Below are 20982 nucleotides of genomic sequence, written 5' to 3' on the forward strand. Positions count from 1 at the left end.
ATTATAAAGTTTCACAAATTTATGTATCAAGTTCTGAACTTATTTCTGAGAGATCCTCACTTGGAGTCTCTATTTGGATGTACCACAAGCACCTAATATAATAGCATGTTCCAAACTGATTCTTAATGTTCCTCTTCCCTTAAGTTTTCACTTCTTTATTTTTTTCTTCACATAGGTAACTGCAAAATTTTCCTCTAAGTTGGAACTACAGTGAAGAACATGGAAATCATGTCTAACTTTTTCTCTTTCTACTCTCAATCCATCTTACTAAGTTGTCTAATGCCACTTTTCTTGATGGCATTACTTGTTACTAAGAAAAGCCTCACTGTCATCTTTGTAGAAGAGAGTTAGCTTTGTGTAATCCAAAATCTATTATCAGACTTCCTTCATACTTAATATCATTTTCTTTTGGAAGTATTCATAAAACTTTGGGAATCATATTTCCATGCAACTAAATCTATTTAAACAGGCAGAACTATTCTCAGAGAATCTCGTGCATCCCTAACCACCTGAGCAGTCAGGAGTTCCAAGCAACAAATTATTATTTGATACTGTTCTGTGGATAGGCTGACAGTTCTTTCTGTCAGGCTATCCCAGCTGAACCTGACTGTCTAGGATGGCCTCAGGAAGTTGCCCTCAGCGTCATGCTGGCTAATGGAGACGATTTGGCTATGATCATGCAGCAGAGTACACTGGCCCCGTTCATGTGGAGGTTGTCACAGAGTTCTAGGTGTAGCACATGATGGTATCCTTAATTATTCAAGTGTTTTGCAGCCTTTGAATGTGTCATGCTTGTTAATGTCTTACTGGCAAAGCTGCAGTGCGACCAAGCCTAGATTCAAAAGGTAAATTCAAGAGATAGGCTGTTCATGATAGGAAAAGCTACAAAATAACTGTGGGAATGTTGAAATACATGTTGATATATAGAGATATAAGTTTAAATATAGATAGATAGATAGATACATAGATAGATACATAGATAGATCACATAAGTTGATTTTGTTTTTGTCTGTTTGTTTTTCTTCCGGTACCAGGCGTTGAACTCAGGACCTTGCTCTTGCCAGGCAGGCACTGTGCCGCTGAGCTAAATCCTCAGTCCCTAGAGGACATAAGTTGAAAATACAGACATACAAAGGCAGAAAAAGAAAAAAATTTTAAAATTATAGCAATGTTTGCACTCTACTAGAGACATTTCTAGCCATCAGCTATTCCTCCTGCATGGAGAACACACTCACTTCTTCCAGGATTCCAAAAGGCCCTCCAGTTATGGAATCTGGCTTGATGCAGGTTCAGGATCTGTTCCTAGCAGACATATTATGTCATTCATCAAATAAACTGTTCTTCATTCAGAGGTCTGTAAACTAAAAATATAAGTTATCTGCTGCCAACCTACATAATAAATCACGGGTGAAGTGAGATCAGGATAAATGCATTAATGATTCTAATCACAAGGGGAAGAAATGGGACATGTAGAAATAATTAATTAAATGATTCTGAAATTCATCCAGACACAATAAAGGATCCTCTACTCCATGAATGTGCCTTTTATTATGATCTATTTCCATTCTGTAAGAGTCCTTTGTTTGTCCATTTTTCTCTGAGTTTCTGGGATTTTTATCTTCTTACATTAAAACAAAATTGTGATTCTTAATGGATTTCTGCTTACAGAACATGGGTTCCCTCTGAATCTGATTTACATCTAGTCTATTTACCTGTAAGTGCTAAAAAAATTATTTACTACAAAAATTTACACTCACTTTTTTTCTAATGTACATTAGTTGTGGTAGGAAAAAAAAATTCCTTAAGATTATTCAAAATGTATTTTTTTGCAGAATATTATAATTAGATTTTTATCTTCAGCAATTTTAACACAGTCTTTAGCCAAATATTTGATTTTATCTTCACACTAAGGTCTTTTATTTTGTGAATTTTTACCAACAAAAGAGATTGAAGATGCAAAACAATATTTCAACTGAGCATTCCTGGATGATTTTCTTCTTTTGCAATTCTATTTGCAAACAAAATAGTTCAAATTTTTAAACTTCTTTCTCTATTTGCATAGCTTATAACACATGATTTTAAAAGGCCCATTGGGTACTCAGTCTTTACTGGTTTTTTTTCCGCAGCCTCATGCTATTTTCTTAATTGAAGGCAATTTTACACAGTTCAGCATTTTACTACACATTTTAGTTTTAATTATGGCAACACTTCCTTTAAGTAGCAGTTTTCATATCAGTTAATATTTGTTGTGCTAAATAGTTTGCTGTATATATTTATTATTTTTTCATGCTTTAGTATTTTTCCTGCCTGCCTCTTCCCTGAGCAAGCTTGGGTAGTGCTGAATGTCTTCGGATAGCTTCATCCATGCGTTGGGCAATAAGTTAGCTGTCAGTTGTGGAGATCACAGTGTCCCATGTCTCTTTATCCAGAAGGCTAACACGGACTCATTAAATGATTACAATGTTCCCAAGATCAGAAAGGAAGAGCAAGGCCCAACATAGGTTTTCTTAGCTTCTGCTTATATCACTTTAAATTGGTCCCTTGGATCCAAAGCAAATCACACAATGGACCCCATATTTAAGAGGTAGAGAAAACTATCTGTTCATAGATTGAGCAGCAAAGCCACATTATAAAGGCAAGTGTGGCCAGGGATATAGCTCAGTGGCACAGCACCTACCTGGCAAGCACAAAGTCCTGGGTCCAATTCTGGGTACAAATAAATAAATAAACAAATAAATAAATAAGTAAATGGCAAGAATGGGCAAAGGAACAGAAGAATTTCTGGCAATTTTTGTACTCTATTACAGCAAGTATATTTATATAAAACCTGGATATAAATTTTTATTGCTAGTCTAAATGATAGTTCACTTAATTTTTCTATGGTAAGTTTATAGGAAAGATCATATATTATTATTTCCAATATTATTTAAGGTTATGAGAATCTGAATATATGTGATTTTAATTGAATTGAATTATAAATATTGATGTCTGCTAAAAGAACTTATGAACAGGAGACAGGGTTGTAAATCATGTAAACTTATTCATCCCACTTACCCTATGTTAATAAAATTATAAAAATTGTATCTCTGACAAACACTTGATATCAATTTTGATTGTGTTGTTCTGTAGAACCAATTTAAATGCAGTTTTGTTAATTAACTTTAAGACCTTGGGCTAGTATTAAGTTAATGAATAAGTAATCTCTCTAATTAAAGTAGGAAATTCAAAAGTTATACACATCATCCTCTAATATGCTGATAAGTTAATATTTTAAAGCTAACTTTGAAAGCCCTAATTTGTTACCTAATCATATGCTTGTATAAGTTGATGTAAGCTTATAACTAAATCATTATACAAATAAAACTTTGTATCATAACGAGTAGAGGACTGATAATTCAAGATTGCTTTTGAAGTGTTTAATTATTTCTTAAAAAGTGATAATAAATTATTTTTCATGATTGCTAAGGTAACAGGTTCCTTAGCTCACCAAAATTCTCTTCCCTGAGATATTGTTAAATTTTCATTGTGCTTTTGAATAATGAGTCATTTTCTAATAAACAATAAAAATTCTCTGCTTCTGAAAGAACTAAAGTTACTTAACTATGTTATCTTCTGTTATTTTAATATACTATCACTGATTAATAGCTGGTCTCCAATTTACCATGGCTCAACCTTTTTTTTACTTTAAAATAGCAGAACTGGTCCCCATACAACCATGCAATTTTTCACTTTTACTATAGTGCTCAGTAAATTCCATGAGATAATGAACACTTCATTTTAAAAAAGGCTCTGTGTTAAATAATTATACCAAGCTCTGCTCTAATGTAACAATGTTCAGCATATTTAAGGTAAAGTAGGCTAAGCTATAATAGTTGGTAGGATTTATACAGTCAAAGATTTTTGACTTCTACTATTTTAACTTATAAGGGGTTTACTGGATCATTACACACTATACGCATTATTGAATTATCACATTATGGCTCATAAATTTGTATAATTATAAAATAATTAATTTAAATATGTATAATTGGTACTACATGCTAACTTTATGATAAGCCTAGGAGTATCTATAATCAAGACTATAAAAATTTGACTATGACATAGTCTCATGCCTCTATTTGATTATCAATGTCACTCTTTTCCATATTGATTGATTTGCCCAAATTCAGGCATGAAGTAAAAGCTTATAAAACTGTCAAGATGTGTTTTACAAATGCATTAATGCTTGTTTACTTCTAAAGTACTTTCTAAAGGGCTAGAGAGAATTACATAGGATAGGTATTTTCTATGTTAACTAGACCAACACTAGTTATTAAACAATATAAGAAAAGCTGTCAAAAAACTCAACTTCCTTCTGGTAGATTATGTACAAATAAGATATTATTCATATTAACACATTTTCTTACTAATATGCTCTGTAGAGGAATTCAAGTACATTAATGTTCATGTACAAAGCCTGTGTGTTCAAAGCCTGCTAGAACAAGTTGATTTTTAAAAACATTTTTCTCTAGACTTTAGTACCCTTTCAGTAAGTGGCACATATAGCACACATCTTAGCAGGTGACTCAAAGGCACTGAGTTTTACAGTGCCCAAATATTCATATTATGTTCTCCCACTCAGAGTAAACTTTAACTTGGTCCTTAATAAAGAATTATGACTTATGCTCTAACAGGTAGTTCCAGTCACTTATGTCTGCATATTTTTAGTGACTTTTATGAAATTACCCAAGACCATTTGTTGATACCATCAAGTGAGCCCTTCTCCCCCCTGCACATAACGGCTCAAGTATATAAAGTATAGGGGAAAATGGAGTCTTTGAAGGACATATGAGAAGGATAATAGTCTCAGTAAATAGTCAGGTCAGCTACTGTTCACCTGTGGTACTGAAAGGAAATTAATTCTTACAGTAGTCTCTAGGAAAGCTGACATGGCAACCCTAAGCAGAAACCTACCAGACTGTACTAGAGGACTGAATTAGGATTTCCAAAATATCCAATGTAAAAATCTTTTTGCATGTCGATTGCTGTCTCAAGTTCTGGTCAGACAAAAATTAATTATTCAAGACTAAATGAAACTGACAAGGGAAATCTAATGAGTATTTTTAATTAAAGTATTGATGGTATCGTTTATCATGTTCCAAATCTGATGGCCATATAGAACAAATCCTTGTCTTTGTTTCGCATCTACATGCAACATTGTTCTAACAAAATAAATTTGTAAAAGCTGTAATAAAACATTTTTGGCCTTATAAATTTTTTACCCAGTCATTCAGAACATAAGTATGGTATTTCATGAGAAATTTAAGATTATAATCCAGTGAAGTAAAGGAAGATAAATATGTAAATAATAATGCTTATTAATAGTTTGGTTGTCTTGTTGAGAAAATATTAAGGACCATGCTTAAAAATACTCATAAAATTGTCTGCATAGCTGTAAGACTCACTTCCTACCACAACAGAATGGGATAAACAAAATATGTAAGAACTAGAACATGTACAGTTAAATCTTATTTAATTAGTTATAGGAACCCCACAACTAAAGAAAAAGGTTAGTGTAGAAAACAATCCCTACCAAATTCTTTTAAGAAACTTGAAGGCACCTAGCCCATAGCTTATAGAATCCTGTGCTTACGTGCAATACAGGCCATTACTTTGGGAAATCAGGAACATTGGCAGACCTGGGAAGCTCAAATTAGAATCAAGGCAGATTTTTCTATAGTTAAAGGCATTGTAGGTGAAACACAATAGAGGCAAATTCGTTCTTGGCTTTGCTGCTTGAATATAAAAATTGATAAGGATGATAAATAGTGAAAGGGTGAGAAATCTTACAAAGGATGCTATGACATCAGGATTATCTGGATACCAAAACCAGACATGGACAGAACAAAAAGAGAGAGAGAGAGAGAGAGAGAGAGAGAGAGAGAGAGAGAGAGACCGAGAGAGAGACACACACACAGAGACAGAAAGAGACAGAGATTTAAGCTGAAATCCATTAATTTCTGAATTTGTGTTTTTACCAAAACTTACCCAAAAGCCATTTGGTTAGAATTTTTGATGATCAAATAATAATTTGAAGTAGAGATATGATATATATCCTGATTATTTTCTGATTAAGTTGTTAATTCAGTAAAAAGCTAGATTGTCTTCTATAACTTCCTCAAAAATTTTCTGGCTGTTTTTCTTTGATTCTGTTTCAGCTCTCTTGCTCTATAACCAAATACTCCAGCACTTAGTGCCTTAACACAGCTGAGATTTATGTTTCCTCAGGTGTCTCAGCTTTATTAGGCCTAGCTGGGTTGTTCTTTGCACTACATGTGGCTATTCTCTAAGAAGTATTTTTTAGTCTTTATTTTATTGGTACATTTCAGAAATGCGTAGTGATAACATCCATCATAGGAAAATTGTACCTGAAAATGGCATACCTTGCTTCTTCTTTTCTTTCCCTATTCCCCCACCTCCCCTTAGCCCCCTTTCCCCTCTCTATTTACAAAAAGCTTTGTACTGAGCATGGAAACCCAGCTGCCTAACCTGGGACTTAAAGTACAACTGAGGCTTCACTCGAACGCCTAGAGACCTGGCACTCTTTCAAGTGGTTGTTATGGACTTCCTCACAGGGCTGTGGCTTCAAGCTAGTTACATTCCCTATGTGGTCATACATGTTCTTCATTAGAGCAAGAGGAAGATAACAAATATTATTCCATGGAACATTTCATGAAAGGAAATTTAAACTGTATAATTGTTTTTATAATTAGAAATTCTCAAACTCATATTCCCTAAAACATTGAACTTAACAAACCTTTCCATAAAAGAATATCATCTTCTTTTATACAGAGTTTGTGGTGCACTGGCCCTTTCTGTGTCCGAATGCATTAGGTATCCCAGAGGGCAGAGGTCTCATGTGGAACGGACAAGAGATTTAGACGGATGGTGGCTGGGGTAACACCCCTCCTACCTCACTCTGCCCTGACACTGCTTGTGACCTCTGCATTTTGAACAAAGAAAAGATAACAAAAGACAATTTCAGAGGTTTAAGAAGGCCTAAAGTTAGCTTTATCAAGGACAATACTGGCAATTTTCCAGAAACCTGGAGGCCATGGCTCATCTGCAAATCATGTACATATATTTGCATGAATTTTATTTTGATTAGTAGCCTCAGCCCATGATGGTACTTATGAAGAATGAAGCATTTTACATATATGAATAAATGAAGGCAATTTAGTAATCATACTGCTCATGGCTGTTTTCTGCATTTCCCTCTCACTCTCTTCATCCATCTATTTCTTTTTATTCCTACTCTTTAAATGCACAGTGGGTATTACTCTGTTTTTCTTTCTTAACATAGTGATACCATCTAAGTGGTGGGAAGGAAGTTGCTTTGTTTTAGCATTTTACTGATCCATTTAAACCACCTCTACTATGCCCAAAATCATTGTGAGTTAGTGATTAAGGTCTTTATTTTGACTGGCACAGACTGACATCTTTTTTTGGACTGAGTCAGTCTATAAAGCTTGATAACTGTGCAATTTTATTTTGAAGCCCTTGCTCCTAAAATACTTCTTAGACTGAAATACAACTTTAATGATAAATGTATTAAAATTCACATATAAAAGAGCTAAAAATAGCCAAAGGACAATTACTACTTTAAAAAGTTTTTTCCCTATAGTTTCAAAGTCCCCCTGATTGTGATTGTGTGTGTGTGTGTGTTTGACTTCAGGTAGGAAAAATTACTGAAAGACAAAAGCATGCCATTAATGATCAAGATTAAGAACTTAGATGAGGATATATAAGGACTGAGCATCAGAAATAGTGTGGGCAGTAAGACCATACTTGTTTTGAAATCATGAAAAAGTGTAGTTAGCTCAACAGCTAATAAAGTAGTGGTGACAAGTTTAAAGCTCAACTAACCTGTACCAAAAATACATATGTACTTTTTGCAATCAGTGACTAAACAAGAAAATAATTTTTTATATATGTTCAGTGCAAATTTTTCTCAAAAACTAAAAGGTAAACAATTCCAGATTTGCGAAAATATGATTTCTTGCTCTTTACCTTACTACTTTAATTTGTGTCATTTTTTCTGTTATTCTTTTTCTTATATTAATTACTCTTTTATACTTAAATACAATCAACCCTATATAGTACGCCAGTATGGCCAAGTGTTCTGTAAACAACTATATATTCATATTTCCATTATTTGTTATGAATAGGGCCTTGTATATTTATGAGAAATAATATTTATATATTTATTGGGAATTTAGTTTAAATGAATCCAGGAGCCTGATTAATTAGGGTATTGTCAACAAAGCAGACCACAAAGAGGGCTGTAATACAGGATTAACGCAAAACTTGCCAGATGCTGCATTGAAGCATACACCCCATACTTCTATCTTGATCATGGCAAGTATATAGTGTACAAGTATGGTTGCCTAAACTAAGGGCAAAGAAAATCTGCTGAATAAATGACGATGTGGAAGGGTTTCAAAGGTTTGAGGCATCAGTTTACAAGTCTATCCAAAAGTAGTTGAATCTCTCACTTGAGGAAACAGATCCTTGCCTTAGCCGTGTATAGTGGCGCATGCCTGTAATCCCAGCACACGAAAGCATGACAAATTTGAGTACAGACTGTGCAATTTAGGAAAATAAAAAATAAAAATAATAATAAAAATTGGACTGGGGATGTGGTTCCATGCAAAGACCTCAAGTTTAATCCTCAGTGCTCAAAGAAGAAATTCCTGCTTTATTATTTCTTGATACCAGGGAGCAATTTCAGGAACAGTGTGCATAGGCAGAAATACTAGCTGCTTCCCTCTGTCGGTGTACAACCATTTTAGATACACAGAGGCATGCATAGAAGCAAGCATACATACATATATATGTATACACACAGGAGTTTATTGTGTTTACATAAAAATGTGTGTCATCCCAGCACTCCAGGAGGTAGCCATGATTCAAGGTTAGATATGTCATTGCTCTTCACATTCAAATAGCATTCTCTTTGCCCTAGAGCATGAAGCACCCAAAAGAGGCTCTAGCTACAGCGCACTATGTGCCCTGCCTTGCTTCCAGACCGTATTTGTGTCAGGGTATCATTGACACCAAAGGGCCAAATACACAGTCAGTGCAGTACTCTGGGATACATATAGTGCGTCTCCCTCTACACCCAAACTTACTCAGATCCAAGATTGCTAATATTGTTTGGTCAAGTTTGCATACCTATATCCTGTACTCTGAGGAGCCACTTTGAGTATAACCATACACAATGTACCAACCATAGTTATGCTCCTATTACCTTGTTTTGAAATTTTCTTTTTTTGTCTTTTCTTCCGGTACCAGGAATCAAACTCACGACCTTGTGCTTGCCAGGCGGGCGCTGTGCAGCTGAGCTAAATCCACAGCCCCTTGTTTTGAAATTTTGTATCATTGTGTTTATTGTTTGTTCCCTTTAAAATAAAAAAGACTGCAAAAATACGAAGATAATATAAAGATATAAAGAGGAATAACTCTCCTTCCTAAGATAAAGCAGTAAATCCTCAGGGTTAAAGAAAAAAAATGATAGTATATTGTCAACCCATTGAGTGTTCATGAAAAATAAATGTGTCTTTTACAGAACTTTCAGCCTCATTTTTTAATCCTTTTAGTTTACTTCTTTTTCAAATTGAACTGATTTCAAAATAGGAAAAGAGAGAAAAGATGTTTATCTTTTCGTATCTCTTTGTAAATATGTGCTGCCAATTTAATTTCCATTTCGAACTCTTGTGATTATTACGAGCAGTAAGAATTTCTAATATGGTATAGTGTTCTGTACACTGTGTCCTGCCTGTAACTTTGACTTCATAATAGTGATTTATTATGACAAAAATAATTGTCTGAAATAAGTGCACAAAGCCTGAATCTGTGGAAGTACAATTAGATTGCCCAGGGACATGGAAAAATTAAATGAGAACTGGTCTAAACCTAGTCATCTTTTTAGTGTAGCCAGCAAACAACCAACGTGGAAATGAAACAGAGGGAAACACATCAAACAGAGTCAGATTACACTATCAAAGCTCCTGAATTGGTCCTGGCTCTTCAAATAGATGGTCATTTACTGTAAAATATATTCAAATTGGACAGCTTTCTCTCAAAATAGTTTTCAGATCAAATGATAACATATGGATGAATTTGTCACTGATTTCTGAAGTTGGTAGATTTACAAAAGAAAATGGTCAGCATTTAGCTAAAGGCAATTTGAAAGTGAAACTAATATTTTAGAGTTTCTTTCCTATCTAAAGTCCATGTGCATTCAGAACATGCAATCTCAGATTTCAAAAAAGCACTTTAAAACATATAGCCTTACAAATCATTAGGGTATATGTTGCAATATAGCCAAACTGCTTACAGTACATAAAATTATCAGATACTACTTTTAGAATATTGACTACTGCCAGAATCCCCTTAGGACTTGTTACCTTTTTAAAGTATTGAGGAAATACTTTAGTATTTAAAGTATTTAAAAGTCATCATGTCTTGAAAAATATTTAGTGGTCATATTGTTTCATTTTAGAAATGAACAAACTGTGATCCTATGATGAATTGAGAATTACCCTAGGCCACAAACATCACTAGAAGAAAAACAGTGGCAAGATTCCTTAAGAGTCCTAGGATATTGATTATTCTTTTCAGTAGGACTCAGCTGCCTAGGAAAAGGAGCAATCATATTTTGAATAGGCCCCTTGATATGAGTCATTGGAAATTCAGCAACTTGCCAAGCCAGATCAATGACAAAAGTGAAAGTTTATTTTTAAAAGCAGTTTTTATTTACTTTTTCTTTTAATGGCCTTCTTTTAGCCCTGAAATTGTGTCTAATATGGCTACAAACTATTCAGTAGGAAAACTTTCTAGTTTTCTCTGTAGGAATAAAATCAGGTGAACAAACCCACAAAATAGCTATGTTGATAAACATTTGGCAAGATGATAGATTTTAAGGAAGTAGAAAAGCGTTGATAAATTTTTCCTAGCACTGAATCCAAATTGGATTTTTGCATTGTCATTTTTCACCTTCTTACTAGGAATGCTTTCACAGAGTAAAATGATTAATTAAAGTGCTGTGATCTTATATAGCTTCTCTTTTGCATGCCCTGGCATTTGGACTAAAAATCTTTCCTAAAACTGCTGAAAATGGTTGATCTTTTCTCTGTCCTACAAGTTAAGCCTCACAGAGTAAATAATTATAGAGATTTTTGTGTGTATTTGAAAGTTTATCTTTAAACTACACTTTTAAATCAAACTGTTGGGTCAAAAGGTAAGGTTATTTTAAATTTAAATGTATATACATATATAGTATACACTATATACTACATATGGGTGCATATGAGTGTATGTATGCTTATATAAGCAGAGATTATCTTCAGAGTGATATACACAATACCAAAATGTATGGTTTCCTCTAGGACATAGGATAGGTTTAGACATATGGCTAGAAAGAAAACTCTCTTCACAATATATAATTTGGTAACTTTTGCTTTCTTTTAGATTTTACTATATGTATGTTTACTTATTTAAATTTTGAAAGTAATATGTGAATATTGAAAATAAATTATATCTTAAGTAGAAGTGGCAAGAAGGGAGGGAGGCTGATACCCACGAACTGCCAATGAATCATTCCCCAAGTACCTAGCAGAGGTGAAAACAGAAATGTTGGTTGCAAGTGTGAGTGAGTATACAAAGGCCATGTGATCAGGACCTGTTGTGGGGGCACCCACATATTGGGGTGACTGGCGCTTCCATTCTCCACTGGTCCAATTAGCCTCTCCATTGCATGCATGTAACACAGAGATTTCCAGGGTTTATTGCTGTTCTTTCCTGTATAAATACAATTGTTCAATCTCAATTTACACATTTGTGCAGCATTTGGCAGGTTTTGATATTATAGTTATATGAGCTTTTTGGAAGCCTTTTTATGTCTGGTATAGATAAACAAACACATATGCATATACCCTTCATAGTGATTGCATATTTAGTTTTTTCCCTTTATTTTAATAATAAATTTTGCTGTGTAACATATCTAATTCAAGGAAATTGTCAAGTGTGTTTTAATGTCCTCTAGTTTTTTTTGTTTGTTTTTTTTTTTGTTTTGTTTTTCTCCGGTACCGGGAACCAAACTTACGACCTTGCGCTTGCCAGGCAGGCTCTTTGCCGCTGAGCTAAATCCCCAGCCCCAATGTCCTCTGGTTTTTATACAGGCTTTCTTACTCTCCAGAATCATGCATAAGTGGTTAAATAGCTTTTGCTTTTTTTGTTTTATTTTGTTTTCTGCTTACAATTTTATTGCTTGGTGCTTTTTCTTTCTTTAACTATGTTTATTACTCACTTCCTCTTAATTATCCTAATACATGAATTGAATTTTTATTTATTTTATTTCCTTCTTTTTGAAATAATGAACATTTTTAGGGTTGATTGCATTACTGAATGGATATTGAATATCATTTTTAAAGCAAAGATATATTGTATAAATTCTAAAGCTTTTTAAATCATTTGCTGTGTTCAAACCCACATAAAACATACTAGACATGTTGAAGAACAATCTCCAAAGTAGTATAGCCACATAGAAAGTTTAAAACGTAACACTAATTTATAAAGAATATGATCTACATAAAGTGAATATATGAATGATAAATAATAAGCTAATGAATTATCAAAAAGTTTACTTTCTATGACTTAGAAGAACATTTCGAGACAAAAATTACTGCAGCAAAAAGCTTCAGAATATGCATGGGAAATGGAGTTGAGCCCAAAGTTAATGTCTTCCACAAAAAATACTTTCAATGAATTTGAATATTAAAATATTTCTCCTGAGAACTTTCTTCCTAGCAACTTAGAATTTTCAATATAATCTTATTCCTATATTTCCAATATTTGTCTTATATTTATCTCCCCTATGCACAGTTCCTAATCTATAGTATAAATTCATCTTTGAAAATAAAAATAAATGACACACAGGTAATCTGAGAATTAGGATTGAGTAGATAAATCATTAAAGCTCTCCTGTAACTACAAATACTTAAACTATTAGTTATAAGTCATATTTATTATGAAATCTGATACCAATAGCAACAGTATAAAATGTTATGTTTACTTGTTGGGAGGTATTCAACATGACCAACCTAGGTCCTTAATAAGCAAATAAATAAAGATGGCAAAATCATTATTATAAGCTTTTATTTCATGATATCAAAATCAAATTAATTATCAAAAAATCAAATGAATCAGTCCCTGCAAATGTGGGATTTACCGGCAGTGTTTCTAGCTATGCACATCCTATATTTTCTTAACTGTAGGCTTTTCAAGGATTGGGGTGATATTGTAAATAACTGACTTTTCTCTGTGCCTAACTATTGTCAAAATATATTTTTAAGGAACTTTTTGTGAATATGAAGTAAAAAGAAAATTTTTAATGAGAAAATGTCTAATAAAATAGTCATGGAGAAAGAACTTCCCTTTTCTACCTTTTCTTTCACTTTTATCTCTTTTTAACAGCATTGAGTTTGGTTATTTGATAGAAAAATGTGAAGAAATAACCTATCTGACTCACTATTAATATGGCTAGAATTATAGAAGGTGCACTACTGTTTCATTTAGTATTACATAGATGAAATATAAAAATTAATGTTCTTTTCTTACCTTTTTCTATTTTAGGGGCCTCAGTAATTAAAAACGGACTTATTTGAAGAATGCTTATATTAATCATCTCAACCTGGGCATACAAACGACAAGCAATCACTAAATGTCAAAACAGTTGCCTGGATTTTTATTCACTAGAATTTTGAAAACATGTATAAATCTTCAAATATGAAACAAGAATGTTATTTAAATCAGGAGGGAGTGTCATTTCTTCCTATTACCCTTGTCAAACACCACTCCGAGATAACATAACATGTAATTCTGAAATGCCATAGATTAATTTTAAAAAGGTGTCTAAATCCTGCAATGCATTTCAATTTTTACCTCTGGTCATGATTTCCTTTTCCATGGCCTTTAGTTTTGTTTTTAAACTCACATATGTATGAAATGACAAGTATTCTTTTGCAGTAGAAATAAAAAGGAAACGAATCGCATAATAAAATAAAAATGTAGGGGAATAATTATTTGTCATAGTTATCCATGTCCATTTAATCTATATGCAATCCCTTGGAATTATTATTTTTAATGAGTTTTACAAAATGTTGGGATCCATAAAGTAAATAATGAATTCTAGACAAAAATGTATTTCATAATACATTTGAGATATAAAATGTAGTAAGTCTCTCCTTACCCATTCATATGTTGCAGTGCTAACGTACTTGTATAACAATAGTGAAAATGGAGCTTCTAAGGAAGTAATGAAGGTTAAATGAGGTCGTAGAGTTAGTGCCTTGATCATGTATGATCAGTGTCCTTATAAGAGGAGACACAAAGAGATTCTCTCCATTATTCCATTCCTCCCTTCCTCTAGCACATTCTGCAAGAAAAGACTAGAGCAAAAAGGCAGTCATCTGCAAACCATGACAGTGTCTACAGCAGAAACTGCACTGGCAGGAAATTTGATCTTGGACAATCCACCTTCCAGATTTGGAAGAAAATCAATCTCGGTTATTGAAGCCACACACGGTATGGTAGTTTGTTACAATAGCCCAAGCACACTAAAACAGTGCAGTAGAAATTAAACATTTAGGATGTAATCAATTAAAGTATATATACATTGATATACACATCCAAAGAGTTCAGAAGCTGTAACAAATAATTTATCTGTGAAGGGTAAAATATTACTCTTTGACCACCTACAGGAAGAAAAAAAAAAAGCAAAGATGTACCACACCTTTTCAAGAGTACTTGGTTTTTAATGTTTCTAGATTTGTGTTTTTGTTTTTCTATAATGAAACATTTAATTACTTGGAAGCAGATTGTGATCTATTATTTTAAATAATAAAGTAACAACAATAATAATAAAAAAGTTATGTTGTCCAATTTGTATTAGAAAGAATTTCTCTTTAAATCTTATGCCTTGAATAACTGATTTATTAGTTGTGCTAATATTATAAAATTACATGATGTTTCCCTATAAAAATAAGTCTTCTTTGGGCTGGAGATACAGCTTAGTGGCACAGCACCTGCCTGGCAAGCTCAAGGTGGTGAATTCAATTCCCAGTACCAAAAAAAAGTCCTCTTTAAGTAGAAAGCCAATATTCAGTAAATGATTCCTAAGCTCACATTACATATGGAGTGAGGGGGAAGGGCAGTGGAGGAAAGGGACAGATACAAGAGAAGTCCACAAACGAAGGCAACAACATCAGGAAACAAAACCAAGAGAAATGACAGTCACACGAGTCACCTGATCTTGGTGAGAAGGATGTTAGTGGTGGCTTTAACAACTGTAACGTTCCCAGCAATTAAAAGCACATTTCAAGAGCTTGATATAGTCGATTTTGGAAGTACCACATTTGGAGACCTTGTGCGATACTTAGGAAGAAGTATTCATCAACCAAAAATATGATACTTACACTCAGGCTGGGTCTTTGCATGTCAACCTTTTACAGATCATAGTTGAAACCTCTAAGCTTACAAAAACAGGGAAGAGAAATTTGGTATGAGATTGACAGAGTAAAAATTGGTAGATAGAAAACTAAATAGATCAGTGTAAGAATCTGAAACAATGATTTAAGGCTATGGAGATAATCTATATAATATTGCTTGTTGAAGAAAGGTAGAGGAAATAAAATACATACACATGGTACTGGAATTGGAAATGCATATATTATTAGGATTCTACTTTTAGGGAGGGGTCCACCAAACACATTCTCACATAGCACTGTTATAGAGGAGTCACAGGCACCCCCTTTTCTCAGGGCTAAGTCTTCAACTTGGAAAAGATATGACTAGTCACTCAAAGCACTGCTTTTCATAATTCTAGAAAACACTTCTTATCATGACACTATGTACTTACTATTCTTATGTTTGTTTGTTTGTTTTGTTTTTTTTCCGGTACCTAGAATTGAACTCATGACCTCGCGCTTGTCAGGCAGGCACTGTGCCGCTGAGCTAAATCCACAGCCTGTACTTATTCTTCTTATATACTAAGTGGTTCCCCCCAAATTCAAACTTAATCCCCATTGCAACAGTGTTGGAAGGTGGGACCTGGTGAGAGGTGTTAACGTTGTAAAGGCTCTACCTCATGAATGCATCCCTGCTGGTTTAAAAAAGACAGCTCCTCCTCCTGCTCTTCTGCTATGTAAGGACATGGCATTTGTCCTTTCTCTCCTTTGTACTTTCCACCATGACAGGATGTACCAGAAAACACTTATCAGATGCCATTGCAGTGAACTTGGACTTCCCAGTCCCTAGAACTACAGAAAATAAATTTCTGGGTTTTTTTATAAATTACCCTGTGTCATGCATTTTGTTATAGAAGCACTAAGCAGACTAATACAGAGCTCTAGACAAAAGTAGTTCCCATGCTGTCAAGGTCTGTGAGTTGTGCTACTACCAAAGATGAGGATGGGATATCAGAGAGACTTGAAAGACAGAGCTGCATAAGATAGAAAAAGTCAGATAATTTAATTACTTTTTAAAATCTCTCATCTCAGGTAGCATAAACTCAGAAAACTACTTTTGCATTATAAAATGTGGTTGCCCTGTAGTGTCAAATATTGAATTTTGTCTTTATCTTTGTATTTTAATTTATATGAATTATAAATTAATGCTGCATTTGGAGCAATTGTGATAGCTACTGGGGAGTATTTGGTAATATTCTACAACTTATGCTGCTCTAAAACTTTATATAAGTTAATATTGCTTTAGTATGAACAGCAATACATTTTTTTCCACTTCTATCTAAGTGGTCATTGAATGTTAGCATGGCTAGTGCTAGAATGGCTTTTATCAAGTTTTTGCAATAAAAATTTGTTTTAAAACAGGAAATAGTGAAAGGGAACAGACTTTTACAAAGGACGATTCATAAAAAATTTAGAAATAAAACACAAAGAATTTCTGATCAAAATAATAAAGTGAGCAATGCAATTATTTTCAACAAATCAACCAGTGAAACAGTAAATAAATCCCTCCCATGTCTAACACCTTTATAAAGATTCCACAGCTGGTAAAAACAGTAAGATAGAGCAAGAATATTTTATACAGATTTTTGATAAATGCAACTGTGGCCTCCTATTAGGAAGATAAAACAATTTTTTTAAAAACTAAGAAATTAGGAAAAGAAAAATAAAACCTCTGTTTTATGATGTTTATTATGTTACAATCCTGGAAAATGGTTAAGTAATCTCCCTCACAGTACAAGAATGATTGTAGCTAAACACCATTTGCCTCAAATGAAAATTTGAGATTTTTGCATTGGATGAATATTGTAGAATTTCATATTTCATTATGAATCAAAATTATTTCAAATAAAGAAAGGAAATACTGTAGTTGGATGCTGTGTTTTAACTTATGGTTACTTGTTTTATAACATTTTTTAAATCAACTCTAGCTAAAATTATTACTGGACACAAGCAATTTTCAATTAAAGCAACATGAAGCTTCACTTACACGGAAAAAAATATTCAAGTAGTAGCACGGATATGAAAGGGAGTGACTAAATAGCAAATGACTAATAGCATCGAATAAGTACAAATAAGTACTCATCTAATACATGAAGTCTTTAAAGAATATAACATATGGCAGGGGCTGGGGATTTAGCTCAGCGGCAAAAGTGCCTGCCTGGCAAGCGCAAGGTTGTGAGTTCGGTTCCCGGTACCGGAGAAAAAAACCAAAAAAAAAAAAAAAAAAAAAAAGAATTTAACATATGGCAAATAATTAGCCAATCAAAATGATGTTTTTAAGGCCCAAAGAACACAGTAATTCTAGAAAATTCAAAGTTTCTAGTTTAACACAAATAATAGCAAGACTGTTGCTAAAATGATCAAACAAGTAAAATGTATTTTAAAATAATAAAATGTTATCACTACTTAGAATGATGAAATGAAAATAAGCTTATAAATTTAATAATGTGAGAGGATAAATGATATACAAAGTTGAAAAGTAAATGTCAACCAAATAGTGTAAAACAATCCAGACTTAAAATATCTCTTGTACATGACCGAATTATTAGAGAGAAAAACATGAAAGTTGAAATTACTGAGTATTTCTGTTATTACATTTTTTATATTTTTAAAATGCATTTTTATTTTCTTCCCTAAATGAAGAACTAAGAAATACTATGCTTAAGTTTGGGATAGAAAGATTATACCGAACAACACCAGGATAATGTCATAATTTGATCGATTAAAAGGAAGGTTTACAAATAAGAGTTCTGACAGATAATCTTGAAACGTTCTTCATGTCATGTGCAGCACATAATTTGAATTTGTTGTCAGCAGACCTCAACCAGGTCCAAAAAAGTGATGACATAGTTTGGAAGAATCCAAAGACTAGCTAGAATAGTTTTTTGGATCTGTCTGAAGATGTGATTTCTTGAAGAAAGATTATCAATTTTGCAAACATTTCTTGTACGTGATAGGAATGTTGATTAAACATTGTTAAATATCCAAAATGAAGAAATTCTTAAAAAGATAAGTAAAAAATCCAAAGATATTCAGACTAAAGCAAATTTGGATCTTCTGGGGAAGTACAAAGAACTTTCACTTTGTATAATTCAGAAGTATTTGATAGGAACTTCTGAAATTAGTAGTTCTTAAAAATTAGAAAAGAATACATAACTTTGTCAATTTCAATTATAGAAAGACTAAAATCTACATTTTAAAGTTTTAGAAGAATGTTCTTTTACATTAAAAAGTGTATTTAAAATCTGTAACAAGGGTGGCATTCTAATATAAGACAATTATAATAAGAAAATGAGAAAGTTTGCATGACTGTAAAGGAAACAATACATATTGATAATCCCCAAACAAATGCTTGAACAAATTTTGTAAACCAAATATATAATTTATGACTTATAAACATCTTAAATTATTTGCACTGAAGCATCACGGCCGTGAACTGCACATCAACCAAGCACAATAATGAAGTTCATTCACTGTTACTGAGCTTACCGCTGCTATACCAAATAATATGAGATCATTAATTTATTTTTAGATAAGGTTATTTTTGCTCACAGTTTCGGAGGTTAAATTCTATGACAGAATGGCTTCTTTGCTTTGGCCTTGGAGTAAATCAGTATATCATGGCAGAAGCAGGTGGCTGAGCAACACTGCCTACATCAGAAGCCAGGGAGCAGAAAGAACAGAAGAAGCTGTATTCTACAACGCCTTTCGAGACCACACTCTCAGTGCCCTAAAAAATTCCCAGGAGGTTCCACACCCTAAATATTACACTTGCTTCCAGTAGCACCACTCTGGAGATGAAGCTTTTAACAAGTGGGTCTTAGAGGAAATTTAGGATACAAACTATAAGACCCTTTTCAGGATTTTCCCTACAAACCTTCCAACATAAAATACCACATGTTGTCAAGATAAAAGAATAAAATGTGTTTGGCAATTTCTTAGCAGTGTAATTCGTACTTTCTTGAATAATTAAACATATTGCATGTGTGATTCCAATTGTAATACTCCTGGGGCTCTGAAATGTTACTGGCAAGCTTAATACTGACACCTTTTTTTTAAAATTTCTGTTCTGAATTGAAGACCAAGACAGAAGGCAAAATTTAAAAAAGAACCTTACCATAGAGTAAGGCCAGAGAAGGAATTTTTTCTCTTATGAAGTGACTTCTTACATGGGTGCTAGTACAAAATCAATTCCTCCGTGTTAGTCAGGATCACAGTAGAAAACACATTCAAATTAGAATAATTTGGGGGCTGGGGATTTAGCTCAGTGACACAACGCCTGCCTGGCAAGTGCAAGGTCATGAGTTCGATTCCCGGTACCAGAAAAAAAAAAAAAAATTAGGGTAATTTAAGAAGATTTTAACAAAACTTTACTTACAAAAGTAGATGTCCAGGAACAAGACAAAAACATAAGTACTATGTTAATACTGGTAAAGACAAGCATTGAGAATTCTTAATTCCCTAGGTCCAAAGGGTTTCAGTGAAAACCATCAGCCCAAAACACTTCACAGGAATGGAACTAGGCAATAAATAATGCAGCTTACTCTCATTTCTCCCTCATATTTTCTGCAGTGCTCTTCCTATACAAAACCACTCATAAAATCAGAGCATAAGATAGTTCACTGATGTAACCTGCACAGATCAATCTCAGGAGAAAGAGTCAAGAAGGATGGAGAGTAGACCCAGTGAGAAAGCAGAAACCTGGCACAGAGTATCTTTCCTCAAATCCACTTTTACCCAGTACTCTCTTACAAAGCTTGACTCCCTATACAGAAGACATACGGACACCGTCAGGTCCTGTACCATGATGGTGACATTAATTTGGCATTCATTTTCTATCTGAAACCTGCACTACTATTTATCATGAATAGTCTTCATAAAACATTAAAGGAGATAAGTGATAATTAAGTAACAAAATTACCTGCAGAAGTATGCTTCTGTAGTAAAAGACTTAAATTATTAAGCATAGGTGTTTATTTCACAATTTTTCTATATTACATTTACTTTCTAATTTCACCAGGACCTAAACTGATAATTACTGGCAATTATTGTCCCAGCTTCAGTGCCCTTGGAAATAGACTGTGAGATTTTTGTAGCAGAAACATCATAGTAATAATAAATCACTCACACACAAGCATAGGTATCATGTGGTTTCTCACATATAAGAAACCCAAAATATAAGAGCAAAATAAAAGTGAGGTAGTAGGAAACATGGAGACAGATCTTTTCCAAAAGGGAAGCAGACAAGAGAAGGAGGGAAGGAGGAGAAAGGCAGAGAAGGTGATGAAAAAGGAATTGAGATGTGTTATGTACATGTACCAACTTCCCAGGAGGAATGCATAATTATGTACTGTAAACATGTAATAATAAAAAAACTAATAATATGCATAAAATAAAAATAAAAATGAGAACTACA

This window comes from Chinchilla lanigera, unplaced genomic scaffold (assembly GCF_000276665.1).
Source record: "Chinchilla lanigera isolate Chin_1 unplaced genomic scaffold, ChiLan1.0 scaffold00006, whole genome shotgun sequence".
Lineage (NCBI taxonomy): Eukaryota > Metazoa > Chordata > Mammalia > Rodentia > Chinchillidae > Chinchilla > Chinchilla lanigera.